The sequence below is a fragment of the Otolemur garnettii genome, unplaced genomic scaffold (genome assembly GCF_000181295.1).
Source record: "Otolemur garnettii isolate 467f Iridium unplaced genomic scaffold, OtoGar3 scaffold00024, whole genome shotgun sequence".
Classification (NCBI taxonomy): domain Eukaryota; kingdom Metazoa; phylum Chordata; class Mammalia; order Primates; family Galagidae; genus Otolemur; species Otolemur garnettii.
The window spans coordinates 266,649-283,869 of NW_003852419.1; the positions used below are offsets into that span (position 1 = coordinate 266,649).

Consider the following 17,221-nt stretch of genomic DNA (forward strand, 5'->3'; position numbering starts at 1 on the left):
AAAAAAAAAAAAAAAAAAGAAATATACTTAAAGAATGCTCCATAACAAAGACCTACTCTCCAGAGAAAGGCATTTTACCAGAGCCTTACTCCGTCAGGGGAAAGACATTAGGACATATACATTTTTAGTGAGAATGGAAATTAATACAATCTGTATGGAAAACAGTGTGGAGCTTTCTCAAAGAACTAAAAATAGCACCACCATTCAATCCAGTAATCCCACTACTGCATATCTACCCAAAGGAAAAGAAATCCATGTATCAAATAGATGTCTGTGCTTCTGTATTTATCATAGCATTATTCACATAGCAAAGATATGGAATCAACCTACATGTCTATCAATGATAACAGGATAAAGAAATGTGGTATATGTTTACAATGGAATACTATACAGCCCAAAAAATGAAATCATGTCTGACGCAGCAAGAAAGACACGAATGGAACTAGAGGTCATTATCTTAAGTGAAACAAGCTAGACACAGAAATACAAATATCACATGTCCTCACTCACAAGTAGATGCTGAAAAATGTGTACATAAGGAATAAAGAATGGGATGATGGACAAAGGATACTCAGAGGAGTAAGAGATGGGAGGGGGTTAGAGGACAAGAAATTACTTAATGGGTACAATGTATGTTATTTGGCTGTTGCATACCCTAAATGCCCTAGCTTGACCTCTATGCAATTTATTCATGTAACAAAATTGCCCTTGTACTCCACAAATTTATATTTTTTAAAAAGAATATAAAATAGTCTAAAAAGGCAATGCAAGCATCAGAACCAGAATTATTAGACAAGATACAAGGAAAAATGGAAAGGGTAAGCAGAGAGATGGAAACTCTAAGAAAAATCCAAACCCCATAAACACTGTCACAGAATCAAAGATTGCCTTAGCTGGACTCATCAGTAAACTAGACACAGCTAAAGAAAGAATCAATGGACTTGAGATAGGTCAATCGAAATCTCTCAGTGAAATCCGAAGATTAAAAAGAGTTTTTAAGGAAAATATTCAAGATCTGCAGGATAATTTCAAAAGGTGTAGCACTTTGTGTAACTGAAATACAAGGAGGAGAAGAAATGTAAAACAGAGCAGAATAAATATTTGAAGTAATAAAAACTGACAATTTTCCAAAATTAATGACAGGTACCAAATCACGGATAAAGGAAGCTTAGGCAACACAAAGTAGGATAAATACCAAAAAACCTACACCGAGGCACATCATAATCAAACTGAAAAAAAAAAAAAAGACAAAGAGAAAATATTTTAAAAAGACAGAGAAAAAACACTTTGCCTCTTCAGGAATAAGGATAAAAATTACCGCAGACTTCTTATTAGAAACCACGTGAACAAAAAGACAGTAAACTGAAATACATAAAGAGAAAACCATCAAGCTAGAGTTCCCTATACTGTGAAATTATGCTTTAAAAGTGAAGAGGGTGCCCATAGCTCACTGGTTAGAGGGCTGGTCCCATGCACTGAAGGTGGCAGGTTCAAACCTGGCCTGGGCCTGCTAAACAAAAATAAATAAATAAATAAAAATAAAAAGTGATAAGGACTTCTTTATACAATCAAAATCTAAGAGAAATAGATGTCAACAAACCTGTTCTATAAGAAATGTTAATAGTTTGGGGAGCAAAACGCAATTGTAAGAGGGACTTTACCTAATAAATGCAATCAATGTAACCTGGTTTCTTGTACCCTCAATGAATCCCCAACAATAACAAGAAAGAAATGTCAATACAAGTTCTTTAGGAAGAAGGAAGATGATGTAGGTCAGAAACCCAGATCCATGTAAAGAAAGGAAGTATGTCAAAAAAGAAGTAAAGGTAAAATTTGTGCCCCTAATTGATCTAAAATGGAACTGTTTTCTTAAAGAAATAGTAGTAACAATTTCTTAGGTGATTATAGAATATAGACAAGTGAAATTAATGACAGTGGCATCTTAAGGGACAGAAGGGAGGAACTGGGAATACTCTGTTATAAAATATTTGGGTAGGAACCTATAGCCAAATGGTTAGAGCACTGGCCCCATGCACCGAGGATGGCAGATTTGAACCTGGCCTGGGCCTACTTAACAAAAATAAAAGTAGTAATAAAGTATCTGTACTACTCATGAAGTAGTATAATGTTCTTTTAAAGTGGACTTAGATTACTTTTAAAGGTATTTTGCAAACTCTAGTGTGACCACTAGATTTCTAACAAGTATAATTGATATGTTAAGAAAAGAGATAAAATGGAAAAACAGAACTATACAGCACAGAGAGAACCTTAATGTATGCAAATGATAAAAGTGTTAAAATTCATTTAAAAGGCTGAGGTATCTTGAAATGAAATGAGACTATATTAAAAGAATCTAATTGTATTATTAAACAACCTCACTGGAAGTGTGGGGGGAGGGAGTATATATCAAAGTAACTTGAAGTTATTTTGGAAATGAGTGAAGTCAGTAAGACTAGAGACAAAAAGAATTTCACATAAGCTCTGCATAAGCACTGTACTCTGGTTGATAAAGTTGTTTCCCAGGGGTTATGAGTTAAAAATTCAGATACTGCTGTTATGTGTACACTGGGATTGAAAAGTTAAGTAAACAAATGGTGAATGGAGAGCCAAGTTTCTCACTGTTGGAGTGAAATATTACAAGCAAGAGAAGGAGGCCAGACTAACCCATGTGGGTTAGTGTTGGAGACATGTAAATATGGCTGGTTATATACAGATATATTTAATATTAATTTAATATATATTTAATATTCATAGATGGCTTATGCCTGTAATCCCAGAATTTGGAAGGCTGAGATGAGTGGATTGTGTGAGCTCACAGCTTTGAGACCAGCCTGAGCCAGAGTGAGACCTCTGCCTCCAAAAAATAGCCAGACATTGTGGTGGGCACCCATAGTCCCAGCTACTTGGGAGGCTGAGGCAAGAGAATCTCTTAAGCCCAAGAGTTTGAGGTTGCTGTGAGCTAAGATGCCATGGCACTCTACTGAGGGTGGCCAATTGAGACTCTGTCTCAAAAAAAAAAAAAAAAAATTCATAGGTATGTGCCTGTACACATGGGTATACAGACATATTTTCTAGCCCTGCCATCTGAGAGGACCTAGCAGCAAAACCACCCCAGTAACAGCCGGTACAGCTAACACACAGATCTTTGCTCCTAATACCATTCTCTAAGAAAAGGAACCAGGGCTCCTCGGAAAAAATGGATCATCCTAGGACTGGGTAAGGAAATACATAAGATGAGCCTGGAGTATTTTGTTGCACAAAGTAGGAAAGTTCTTAGAAAAAATTAAAAATACCACATTGATGGGGGTGTGTCAAAGAGACTCAGGAGCCGACTGAAACAATTCCTGACGGTCAAAGATGGGATGATTTGAGCAACAAAATAAACAAAGTAGTAGTACTGAATTATTACTCAAAGTATGAAATAAATATGTATTAGTCTATAGTAATGTAAATAATTGAATAAATAAATAAAGGGGAAAGAAGAAGCCATCCTCCCATGTAGAAGAATTCCAAATAATTTAGGTTCATACTGCTCTCTCAAGGCACAGGAACATAACTCCCTATTCTTTTTTTTTTTTTTTTTTTATTAAATGATAGCTGTGTACATTAATGCAAACATGGGGTACAGTGTAGTGTTTTCATATACAATTTGAAATATTTTCATCAAACTGGTTAACATAGACTTTGTGTCATTTACTTTGTTATTGTGTTAAAACATTTATACTCTAGTTCTAGAAAAATTCACTTGTACCCTTGTTAGACATAACTCCCTGTTCTTTAACTTTGGGCCACACATAGTGCCTTCCTTTGAAGGAGTGCAGTATGGAAGTGGAAGGGAGGAAGTAACTTTATAGAGTAGATACGACTAGCACTATCTCAGATAGGCATTCAAAGTTAACATCAACAGTAATAATCTGTATTGATAGTACATATCCTTGACATGATGCTATAAGGATGATACTTTATCTCTGTGGTCTTCCTCTCAAAAAACCTCATGACCCCAGCCCAGACATCAGAAAAACATCAGACAAATTCCAATAGAGGGGAACTCCATGAAATACTCCATCACCTGAACAGCACTCTTCAAAACTGTCAAAGTCATCAAAAACAAGCGTGAGAAGCTGTCACAGTGAAGCAGAGCCTAAGAAGACATGACTAACTACATGTAATGTGATACGTCCCATACTCAATCCTGGAACCAGAAACCCAAAGATATTAGGTAAACATTAAGTAACTCTGAATAAAGCCTGAGTATGGACTTGAGTTAATAATAATGTATCAATATTGATTGGTTCACTAGTTGTTACAAATTATACCATAACAATGAAAAATGTTAATAACAGGGGAACCTGAGTATAAAGTACAGGATTCCTCTTTACAAACTTCCTATAAATCTAAAACCTATTCTAAATAATTTTTATTGTAAAAAATAATAATTCTAATTCATGTTGGGTTACGTTGTGTATGTCCATTCTGCTTCTTTGACACAGTTTTCATTTTGTTCATTTGTTAAATGGCATGAGGTGCGGGAGAAGGGATAGAAGAATCTGAAATCAGATTCAGCTAAAGTCTATTCATTTTATTCCATTACCAAGGAATTAAGTATTGCTCCATTGACCACATGGCAGGTATCCAGTACAGTGAGCAACCACTCAGTCAGGACAAGAACGTCTAAAGGCCAGAAGTATGCTTCTAGTTTCTCTCTTTTGGTGGAGTCCTGGTTCTCTTCATGCCACTGGGAGACATCTGCCTACTCCCATCTACTCCAACACAATCTATTGATGCTGCTGTCTTTTTAAATAGTAAAAATAAAATTCCATAAGGTGAAGTGACTGCCAGAAACCAGGGTTTCTTTTATTTTTTGTAATGTTGTCATAGAGTTGTTTTATTAATTATGAATCTTTCAGTGAGTAATGAGATAAACCAAACTCAGTAAACAAAATGTTTAAACAAAATAGAACTTTAACCCACCTGGCTGAGAAGTCTAGAGGTAGGTCTGGGTCAGGTGCACGTGTATTTAAGAGCCCAAATATAATAATATCATCAGAATCCAGTGATGTTCCATAATAATTACTTTGCCTTCTGGTGCCAATTTTAGCCTCCACATGGCAGCCCTAAGCAACTGTAACTCACTTACCCATGTTCAAGTTCAACACCTGGACAAAGCTTGACTCTCAGTTCACAGTTATAGAAACTATCCCATTACATTTTCCTGGCTACAAATGAGACGTGAGTCCATCTCAGAAGCAATTAGTGTGCCAAGAATATGATGACTGGTTGAATCCATATCTCCCCCAAAACTGGAAGAGGGGACAGAAGTGATCTCCACCTAAAATCCACAAGTTGAGATTTAGGGAGAGAGCAGTACCCTCAGAAGAAAGATGAAATAAAACTAATTGGAGCATGGAGAATGGATGCACAGTAGCAAGCAATAAAGCAAAGTATGTTCAGTCCCCCCAAATTAACAACTACATAAGATGAACGTGAAGAAGCCTGCTAATACAACCCACTTGCAAAGCCAGTCATTTTCTTAGAACATATCCCCCCAGATGCCACTCTGCAGGCTTCTGTGGTGTATTTGATGGGTCTGCCACACAAAAAGCCATCCCCCTTATTCCTGTCCCACCCACACGATGTACAGCACCATCCTCCTTGTCTATGTCAACCCACACTTCTTCCTCACTCACACTATGTGCATTGATGGGGAGTGAGACGAAATAGTATCACTTACCATTAAGAATGTATGTTAGGATATTTTTGTGGAGACTTATTATGGGTTTTTTAGCATCAAAGAATCAGAAATTTCAAAAGACACATGCTGGAAAATCTGGGTTCCAGACCCAGTTTTGACACACCCTAGTAGTGTAACCTTTGGAGTCTCTTGGCCACCTCTCTAAGTTCACTGTTTCTCAAGAAGGGAGTTAGACTAGGTTTATAAAGACCTACAAACTAACCAGAAATAATGTCATCATCAACTGAGCTAAAATGCAAGCCCACTCTCTAAAACTCTCTATTAACTTTCCCAGGGTGGTTCTTTTTCTATTAGCAGATAGGAAAGGGTATTAAGCAACATTAATGTCTAATGAAAAAGTTCCTCAAGGTCAGTGTCTGAGTCATATTATAATATCCTCATCCAGCACCTAGCTCCATGCCGTGTATATATCAGTCATTCAAGAACTATTTGTTGAAGGATTAAATAATGTTAGGAAGTAGAACAAAAGGAAAAGGGAAAAAAGAAAAGAATTTATAAATTATTTGAGCTCTATCTGCCAACTTCTGGCTAACAAGTGTGCCCACCCCCTGATATTGGTGGCTGGATCAGTGGCAGAGGTTCTGGGTTTGGCTTTATAGCAGACACACAGAGATGCAGCCTCCCCATGGTTATGGGAGCTGATTCCCTTGCAGGCTACTCAAAGTTGGGTAGTTTCAGACAGGCTGCAGGGGAAGAAAGGGACAACTAATCTGCTGGGGTCAGACCTCATTTCCTACAAGGAATAGGAGTTAAGAGGGCTGGAGTACCTACACAGTGTAAGTGCTATGACTCCCTGCCCCCACTCAGTGTACAGATCCAGGGCCTTCAGTTGGACCCATGGTGGTTTTCTATTTCACCTGGCTTTTCTCATCCTTTCTCAACAATGACCCACAAGTGATTCTATTATCATTAGACTCAGAGGACTATGGGTTCAGAGAAGTATGGCCATCTTCCTAGTCACTCAGGCTCCCAAGCAGCTTCAAAACTAACTTAGCCTTGGCCTCAGTCTCAGCCTCAACTATCACATCTGATAAGGTGCCAGATTCTGAAGATTTACCCTCAGCAACATCTCTCACATGTATTTTCTTCCTTGTACCCAGCCTCCCTGATTAAGGCCCTCATCATTTATTCATCTTTTAGAATATAATCTCCCTCCTCATTAGCCCTCAGATATACCAAATATAGAATCCCCTTTCTAAAGCAAACGCATCATCATTGTCATTCACCTGCTTTAAAAAAGGAGGTGGGGAGTGGCTCCTACTTTTTGCAGAATAAAACCCAAACAATTCATCCAGCATTCGGTCTCAACCTAACTGGACTCCAGGCTTCTTTTCCAATGCCCTCCACCCAGCTGTTCCTTAAAGCCATCCTGATAAGGTGACCCCACTGTGCCCTGTGCGCTCTTGTCTCCAGGCCTGAACTTATGCCCCCCTTCTCCCTAGAAAGTCTTTCCACCTCCCCACCACCAACTCTGTCCAACCATCCCACATTCTCCAAAGCATCCAGATATCTCTTTAGTCAAAATTCAACTCATCCCCTTGTTTTTGTAATCACTTTTCTTTATAGAACACTAACCACTTGCATTATATGTATACTCTTTTTCTGCCTACTTGAGGGGAATGGGACCATATTATGATGATCATGCAGTGGTCGCCTCACCCCTTCAAGGGTCATGAGAGAACAAAGGCTCTAACTACAGTCCAACTGGTTTCACATACATTATCTCACTGAATTCTCACAATAACCTTAAAAACTATTATTGCCATGTCAATTATCATTTTATAAAAGAGAAAACTGAGGCACAGAGAAGTTTAACATCTAGCCTGAGGCCAAAAGCTCGTGTGGGGGAGGTGGGGGCCGTGCTGCTCCCACCATATCACACCACTGAGCACAAGGCATTGCCAATGGCCTAGGCCCCCCAAATAGGCACTAAGTTAGATTTTTCTCCAAACATCACATCACAGTTATAAATGTTTGGTTATTTCATGTGATGCAGGCCAAGTCTACTATAAAGTAGCTCCAACCACTTTTTATTGCACCAGATTTTATTTGTGTTGTTCACATTCCCTGGTTTTCTCCTATATTTAAAATACAAAACTAATGAGACAAGATCTGGGTTCTCCTGGAAGAGAAGTGGCTTTGCCTTACTCCCTTCCAAGTCAATCCCTTCCCTCTCCCTCCTCCCACTTGAGTTGTCCAGCTCCACCAACGCAGACAAACTGACGAAGATGTGAAGGCAGGATTAGGAGGAGCAGAGGTCTCACATCGGAAGCCTTGCTGGGTACTCAAACAGATGGGGTCAAGTCCCATCAACAAAGTTTTAGGTCAGAATCTTTTATCTCTCCAGGTCCATCCATCTGCCTAACTCAAACATTATACCAATTCTTTTATAGGATGACTGAATAATGATACAGATTTCTCTTTTGTCACAACTTGCATTGAAATGACTGTGCTCTGGACCTCCAGGTGAGGGGATACTCTCTGGGAATCTAACGAGCTGACCTTGTTTCTTTTATGTTGGAAGCATTTCAGTAAAGTGAGAGAAACAAGCCCCATCAGCTTCAGGGCCCGAGAAGAATACACAATGCGCAGTGTTCCTTTTCTGCAGGAACATTAATTAATCAGAGTTGAGGAGGATGTGTGGTCTCACAAGGCAGAGGGAGCAAGGGTTCCTGCTGTTTTCTAAATTGTCAAATCAAGTACTTATCCCTGCCGCCTCTTCAGGGGCAGTACTTAGTTTCTCTGGGGGCTCACTCCCTTTCTAATGTTGTCATAGCAACACTTTTTTTTCTAGGTTCCCAGGGGAAACATTTGAGGGAAGAACACCTTGTTGTCTTTAGTACAGAGACAAGGAAAAGGAGCCTCTTCGTCCTTGGAAACGCTTTGATGGTGTTTTCTATTGAGCAACGCTTTCTGCAGCAAAAGACTTTGCAGCATGTCATAGCCTCGCCACATCCCACGAGCAAGGGCGTGGCGTACTTCCATTTTACAAATTTTACAAGCCTGAAAACCAGAAACAGTAGGGAGCACCATAAGAAATAAAGTGTAAGGAAAGATGGGGGGAAGTGTAAATGACCTTGGACTCCAAGCTAAGGGTATGAAACTTAACAATATTATTCTATTATTACTAATACTATTAATAAAATAACTGCTCATTGTTTTTTGTTTTTTACTAACAAATGCATGCATTATCCCAGTTATTCCTTATAACAATCCAATGAGGTAAGAATTACACCACTCTCCATTTTCAAAGAGAAGACTATGACAGAGAGGAGCTAAGCAGGATCACAGAAGTGATAGGATCATGTAGGCCATTTTAAGGACTGTGATGTGAAATGGGTAGCTTTGGGGATCTTTGAGAAAGATGTGCCCTGATCTCGTAAGGGGTCAAACTGACTGCTGTGCCGGAAGTAACTGTGGAGACAGCAGGGTAGAAGGGAGTGCTGGATACTGCACCAGGAGGCATGCAAGAGTAGCTTGATGCGTGAAGGTGGCTTTGATGCGGGTTCTTAACGATAAAGTGTTTCCTGACTGTTTAGACATGGGAAGTGAAAGAAAGAAAAGAGTCAAGGATAACTCCAAGTTTTTTGGCTTAAAAAGTGTAATAATGGATTGAAATCAACCGAGATCAGGAAAGGCTGCAGCTGTTGTAGGTTTGGCAGGAATTAAAGGTACAGGAATTCGGTTTTGGACAGTTTCAGTTTGAGAAGAAGAATTAGTCATCCAAGTGGAGATGCCAAGTAAGCAGTTGGATACAGGAATCTGGAGTGTAAAAGAAAAGTCTGGACTGGACATAAAAATTTCAGAGTTGTTGGAATATCAGAGGTAGTTATTTATAGCTATAAAACTGGATGAGATTGCCAAGAACGTGAGTATAAGTAGAAAAGAGGAAAGGACCAAGGATTGAGCCCTAGGACACTCCAACATTAAGAGATCAGGAAGATGAGAAGGACCCGGTGCAGGAGTCTAAGAAGGAGTGACCAGGAGATGTGATATGCTGGAAGCCAAGCAGGGAAAGTGTACCAAAGAGCAGGGAATAAATATCTGTGTTGAATGCTCCTAAAATGAAGATGGTAACTAACCATGAGCTAATGATCATCCTGACAAGAGCCATTTTCACAGAGAGATTTGAGAACAGACCTGATTAAGTAGGTTTAAGAGAAATCAGAAGGCAATAAACTGGAGATAGTGAGCATTGGTATTGCTTTCTAGGGATTTTGTGGCAGCCAGTGAAAAGAAATGGGGTGGCAGCTGGTGGAGACAGTGGGGAGAAGGTTTTCTATTTTAAGATGGAAGATTAATAGTATGTTCATAAGAATAATCCAGTAAAAAAAAAAAAAAAAAACGTTAGAGAGAAGGAGAGCATTGCTGTAGTCAGGCCCGGAAAGAGCAGGAGGAGGTTCGGTGAGCAAGAAGAGGAAGGATTAGCCTTAAATAGGAAAGGGAGAAAGTGCGAGTGAAGATGTCAGCAGGGCAACAGCTTCCAAATGCTTTGAGGCCATCAATAAAGTAGAATGCCCGGTCACCAGCTTACAGCGGCGTTAAAGAAGGTGTCAGAGGTTTGAGAGGGAGGGTCTCAGATAACTGTCACTTGGGGGGCATGGAGGAAGAGGAGTGTTTTACTATCTTTTAGATGAAATGGTAAGTATCCAAACTTCAAACACAATACAAAAACTTGTATACCAAGCGTGGAGGTAGAGAAAAGCCTGTAAGATTTTGCTAAAAGGAGTAACTCTGCCATTATAAGATATTGTCCCATGTAGAAGCTTTTTTAAGAGACAGTTTTCCATATCCAAGAACATACTGAAATATTTTCAAGTAAGGAGCTTCCTAACCATTGGCTATGGAGGGTACAATAAAAGGATAGGACATCAGCCTTGAGGTATAAAAGCGTTAAAACCCTTTTCCAGATGCTTCTATATAAAGCCAAATCCTGTCTTCTTCCTCCTGTGCCACGATGATAGTGGTAACTGGGTCCGGATAGAGATAGCATAAAGAATAGTAAGGAAAATGATTAGTATAGAGAGCAATAATAAAAAAAAAAGTGGAGGCAGCTCAATAGGCTGGTGTCAAAAAACACTTGGTCAGGATCCAGGGTTACTGAGAAGCAGATAATTAACACTCCAGAAAAACCACAGTTAGTTTGTGATTGTAAGGTCATGAATAGCAGAAGACATCGTTGGTGTGGAAGGATTCCCCACTGTCTGAGAACAGGGTGACAGAACCCTATAGAAAGTAGGTGTCCACGTGATCAGGCTTGGCCTTACTTTACCCTGACTTAACACTTGACCATTTCCCCACTGACATACACACCCCCTTCCTCAGTGGGTCCTACATGTTACTGAACCACAATCCAGGGAACTTTCACAGCCTTTTACCTATGGGGGTCCAGGCAGTCTGATAGGCACCAACTAAAGATGTTGAAACATTGACATCTCTGGTTCCCTTTTCCCTCTGGTAGTCCATTTTCCTGTCAAGGAGGCACTGGGGTGTTCAGATTCAGGAGCAGCAACACCACATGGACCAGCTTGATTATAAAGCATTCCTTTCATTCCTTCCAGGAAGAGCCTATTTACTCCAAAGGACTACAGAATGGTCACGTGGAAATTAATACAGTTGCAAGTAGATCTCTATTGCGCAATAAATTGCCCCAAAACTTATCTTTAAAACACATTTTCTTCTCTTTTTATTTTTGTAATTATTTTTTATTAAATCTGACTTTGTACATTGATGCATTCATGGGGTTCAGAGTACTGCTTTGATATGCAATATGAACTAAGTAACACATCTATCACCATTATACTCATTTCTTAATAGTTTTGAAATGTACCATTGCATCATGCACATTAGGTGAGGTCCCCCCAAGTACCCTCTCTCCTCCCATATCCCCCCACTTCTTCCCTTCTATTTTCTGGACTATAGTTACGTTTTGCCATTCATATGAGTGAAAAACACATTTTCTATCTCGTATTTTCTGTGGATCAGAAATTAAAGAGCTACTTAGATGGGTCCTCTTAGAGTCACAAGGCTGCAATCAAGATCGGCAAGGGGTTGTAATTGTCAAAAGGTTCTACTGTGGAAGATTCTCATCTGAGCTCATCTGGCTGTTGGCAGCATTCAGACCTTTGAGGACTATTGGACTTAACTCCTCACTTCCTCTCAGGCAGTTGGCTGGAGCCTGCCTCTCTCGGCTCCTCACAGCCTGGACCATCACAGGGCAGTTCACAAGACTGGACCCAGAGAAAGCAGGAGAGAGGGGGAGAGCAGGCAAGCAAGACAGAGTGACAATCTTTCTGTCACCTGATCTTAGAAATGACATCCATTTGCTGCGTTCTATTTGTCAGTATGGCCCACACTCAGGATGGGGTGGGATGATCGAGTCACTCAGTATGGCCCACACTCAGGACAGGGTGGGATGAAGCACAGATTGCACACTGAGGTCAACACCAGTAGGCAGGGTCACTGGGAGTCTCTTCAGAGGCCATCTACCCTAATAGTGAACTTGCACACTAACCAAAAGTAGCTCCTGGAAGAAGACTTCCCTCTAGACCATTTGCCTCCATTCCCAACTCGGAGCAAAAAGAAAAGAAAAGAAAAGAAAGGAAACTGGCTGTTTGTCTTCTGAAATATTGCCTTTGCCAGGCGTGGTGGCTCATACCTGTAATCTTAGCACTCTAGGAGGCTGAGGTGGGTGGAATGCTTGAGCTCAGGAGTCTAAGACCAGCTTGAGCAAGAGTGAGACCCCATCTCTACTAAAAAAAAAAAGTAGAAAAACTAGCAAACAGTGGTGGCAGGCACCTGTAGGCCCAGCTACTCCAGAAGCTGAGGCAAGAGGGTATCTTAAAGCCCACGAGTTTGAAGTTGCTGTGAGCTATGATGCCAACACAGAGGTAAGACTGTTTACAATAAGAAGTAAGAAAAAATAAATAATACAATAAAATAAAATATTGCCTTACTGGTCATCGCTTAGCCTCAGGTGGGGGCATTATCTTTATTTTTTAGGGCACACAGGCTTTCGCTGTAGGCTTTGGGCCCGCTCTGGCCCCAGACTCTCCCTCCTGCTTACGCTCACAGTTCTCCTCTGCTCACATGGTCCCTCGGATGCAGCTTTGGGGGAGCTTTAGTTCACACATTGTCAGCCGCCATCGTATTTCCCTCTTGGGATGGGGGGGCCTTTCTCACTGCCAGGGACATGACGCACTGTGCCTCCGTCAGGAGATTTCCCAGGAAGGACAGTGAATGACTCACGCTCCCTTCACTCACATGCTAGCTCATTTTACTTCCACCGAGAGGGAAACGGACAGTAGAATTAGGTAGGTGAGAGAGACATCAGAATGTTTCAAACTTCAGTTTGACACAAATTTCCAGGCTTCTGAGAAGGGAACTGAAAAGCCAGTTGAGGATGAAGCATTCTCCCAAGAAACAAGTCATGAGGAACTGCACCACAGCAGAAACCGCCTCCCTGGGTACCATTCACAATTTACACAAGGGCAGCCACTCTGCTTTGGAGAGCGGTGAGCGCAGGGACAAGGCCAGCCAGCCTTCTTAGCACCTTCTAAGGCTGGAGGAAGGTGGCAGAGTGGGGTGGTTCATGCACCTTGGTGCCTCATAAACTTGAGCTTGAATCCTAGCTCATTTTGCTTTTTTTTTTTTAATCTTTATTTTGAGACAAAGTCTCACTCTGTTGCCCCAGGCTAGAGTGCTGTGGCATCATCATAGCTCACAAAAATCTCAAACTCCTGGGTTCAAGCAATCCTCCTGTGTAGCAGCCCGTATAGCCTATGGCTAGGAGGAGTGAGTTATAGGAAATACCTGTAATGGAACACCTTGGTGAAAAGGGCATGGAGAGAGATTTAGCTCTCCTACCAAGCATGAGAGCTCACGAGATGAGAGCACTGGTGAATTGGCAGTCTCTACACCTGTGGTGTTGAGAGGCACGAACTCAGACTTATATTAGGCTGGAGGAGACGGCAGACAAGAGGCATGCGCATTCTGTCACAGACCCACTTACTCTGATTCTGTCTCCTCTCCTGCCTGCAGAACGCCAGCAGGGCGTCTCTCTGCTGAAGATTACCAAGCTCTGCTAAAGACTAAGATCTATCTGTTCTAAGAAGACTGCGTTACTCTCTCTAAGACTCTCTCTCCAGCTAAAGTAGCTAGCCCTCAAGCACCTAAGAGAAACTGTTCCTGAGCAAGGTAGTTTAGTAGTCCCTGTCCAGAACCTACTTAAGCCTGACAAGTGGTATCAGAAGCAGATCCTGACACTCCTGCCTCAGCCTGCCCAGTAGCTGGGACTACAGGCACCCACCACTACATTTAAATTTTTTATTTTTAGTAGAGATGGGATCTCACTCTTGATCAGGCTGGTCTCACATGTCTGAGCTTCAGTGATCCTCCTGCCTCAGCCTCCTAAGTTCCTGGGACCACAGGTGCCCACCACCACACTTACTTTTTGTATTTTTAGTAGAGACAGGGTCTCAGTCTTGCTCAGGCTGATCTCAAACATCTGAGCTCACGTGATCCTCCCAGAGTGCTAGAATTACAGGCTCGAGGCACCATGCCCAGCCCCCAGCTCATTTTCTTATTCACTAGGCAACACTGGGCGCGCCAAGGCTCAAGGTCTGAGCCTTCCATGCTTAATCTATGGCCTTAAAGAAAGATTTAAATGATGCAATTCTTGACATAGGTCAAAGGCCAAGGAGCTACCCTTCCATCTCAGAGACTTCTGTCCTGCCAGGCTCCCCACTGTCCCTAAATTCCAACACTATCTTGACCCTTCTAGCTGAGTTCCCCATTTTTCCTCACTCCTTCCCATAAAATCTCACCTTTGAAAGGCACTATCCCAGAAATCTCAGGAAAACCTTTTCTGATAAGCTCTCAGGTGAAAGCAAGCTAGTGAGGCCATTTCTGCTGGGTCATCCAAGATAGTGAGGCCTTCCTCCGTTGTCCATGAAGGTTCTGCACTCAGATAGGGACACAGAGACACATCTGGAGGCCTCCACTCAGATCTAATCTCAACCTATAATTGCTTCAATTTTGCCAATTCTCAGCTCTAGTTAAACCCAATCATCCACTTTATCCGCTCCTGTTGCCAAGCTGTTGGAAATCATCAAAGCCTACTGACCAGTTCCCATTATTAAACCTATGCTATTCAACATCACTGCTCACTAATCCTTTTATTCATCCTTATTAACTGTCTGTCCTGCTCCATATGGCAACAACTTCAATCCATTCAGCTCTTCTCGAATCCCCAGATATGCCATCCACTTCTTTCTGAGCCTCCCACTTCACTGAAAACCTTAATATTCTCTGCCTCACCTCCCCTTTCCTTCACCTTAAAGTAACTCCATTGCCTCATCTGACTCTCTCGGCTCCCTCTGTCTACAAGGAGGAGTGATCTCTACCCCTTTTCCTTGCTAACAGAGAACTTCCGATGCCATCGTCCCCGCCCCCTTCTAGGTTTTGCCACACTAATCATCCCCCGCCCTCTCTTGCAGGTTCAGCACCTCCTTCAAGCCTTAGGACAAGATGCCTTTTCCCTTTGTTCTCACCCTTGTCCCCACATCAACAACTGTCCTTCCATAGGCTACATCATCTGCAAGTCACATTTGCCACCACGGCTCTGCATCATTCCTGCACTGCTCCATGCCCTAGAATCAGGCTTCTGCTCCACTGCTTTACTGGAAATGCTTTCTCAGCCATTTCTGACATCTGCTAAATGCCAAATCCCATGGCCTCCTCCTGTCCTCCTCCAGCCTGACCCTCTGCCGCACTGAATGCAGCTGTCCTTTCCTATCACCGTGCGTTGCTTCTGTGTCCTCTGCTCCTACGTTTCCTACTCTTCTGTCTCAGTCTCCACTGCCTGTGCATCTTCCTCCTCCTAACTGCAAAGGTTTCAGACACTCTCTGTGTTCTCTTTTCCATGCACACCTCTCTGTGCAATCGCACTCACTTCCTTGGATCTGACTATCACCACATCAACACCAAACACTCTTAAACCTGCCTCACTAGTACCAACCTCACTTCCAAATCCCAGCACCTCCTGAGATTTCTGACGTCATACAAAACACTTCAGAAATTCCCTGCTTTATTGCTTCTATTCTAGAAGCATTTTAGAATAAACATCATCATCTTCCCTACCAGACCCCAAACAATCTCCTTCAACTGTGTTTTCCCTTCCTACCCTAGCCCTCTGGTTATCTTTCTCCTCTTCTTCTGTCTATGCAGTCAGTTCCTCCTTACTTCACTAGTGTAGAACTCCAACTCCACACATTACTAAATGCCACAAAGTCACCAAATGTGTTGATTCTGTTCCACGTTCACGGCCACCATCTTGATCATCTGTCACTGCGACTTTTGCTGGCACTTCATCCTCAGTCTCTCACCTCGCCAAATGATGTATATTACACAGCAGTAACAGAGTCAGAGTGACAGTCCCCAGGGGTTCGGTCAAATCACTGGAGAAGTACAGAGGGCACCGGAAGCCACCAAGTGGAGGCCAGGCCCGGGTCATGATGGCTGCCACAGGCACAGGGAGATGGCCCTCAGTGTCTAGCTACAAAGGGAGAAATCAGTGGTAGGGATCATAAATTACACATGAATTTCCTCTTCACATTGGGGCCTATGAGGATAGAGGTCACACTTTAAGAACACCAAACCCTTTCCTAAAGGAAGGAGCGTTTCAAGGAAGAGAATGTCTCTGTAAAGTTTTGTGAGAGGTTCATCAATAAGAACAATTGTCTTTTTCAGTTTTCCGGGGCGATGACTCTGGAAGTAGATACGGCAGATCAGAGGACCCTTCTCAGTGAAAACGCAGAGCTTCCCTCCCTGTTCTTCACTCGGCCAAGAAGAGGATCCCTATTTAGTCTTGCCACCATGGAACGAGCTTACCAAGAATATCTGATGCAGGACAGAATGCAGAAGAGATATCGTCTCCAGTCACCTTTAGCTGACTCAAAGGTTCTTGTGATTGATCAAAACATCAAGGAAGACAAGGGCACGGTTCCAAGCTAAGCATGTTTCTCTACTGGCAATGAACTTGTGAAGCAGATGGGAAAGGGCATAGACCATCAAACGGCCATCAGCCAAGCGAGGCCAGCTCTGCTAACCAAATGACTCAGACACATTTGTCATTCCCCGCCTTCTGCGTGCAGGTGCTGCATCTTAAAACCTCAGGGCTCTGGTTTCAGCAGCCCTATGCAGAAATATGCAGCCTATTTCCACTTCCGTCCCTGTGGCATATATCATTTCTCTTCCTATTTTCATAGTGATTTATAGACATTGCAGGCAGCAAAGAGTCAGCTATGATTAACTGGAGGAGATACCTCTAAGTCACAGATCAATTCACCTCCTCAGCAATCTGAAGAATGAATCTCATTTCTTTGTGGTTATTTTAGTAACTCTGCATCTCAGCAATAAATGAAACCTCATCGTTGTCTGAGGTTGAGCTTAAATCAAAAGAGAAATTTT

At 42.0% G+C, this 17,221-nt stretch overlaps 1 pseudogene; it reads right to left on the minus strand.

The window, feature by feature from the left end:
- LOC100950709 overlaps nucleotides 1-16,265 on the minus strand; it is a 64,389-nt pseudogene extending 48,124 nt beyond the window's left edge.
- Between the last annotated feature and the right edge of the window lie 956 nt (nucleotides 16,266-17,221).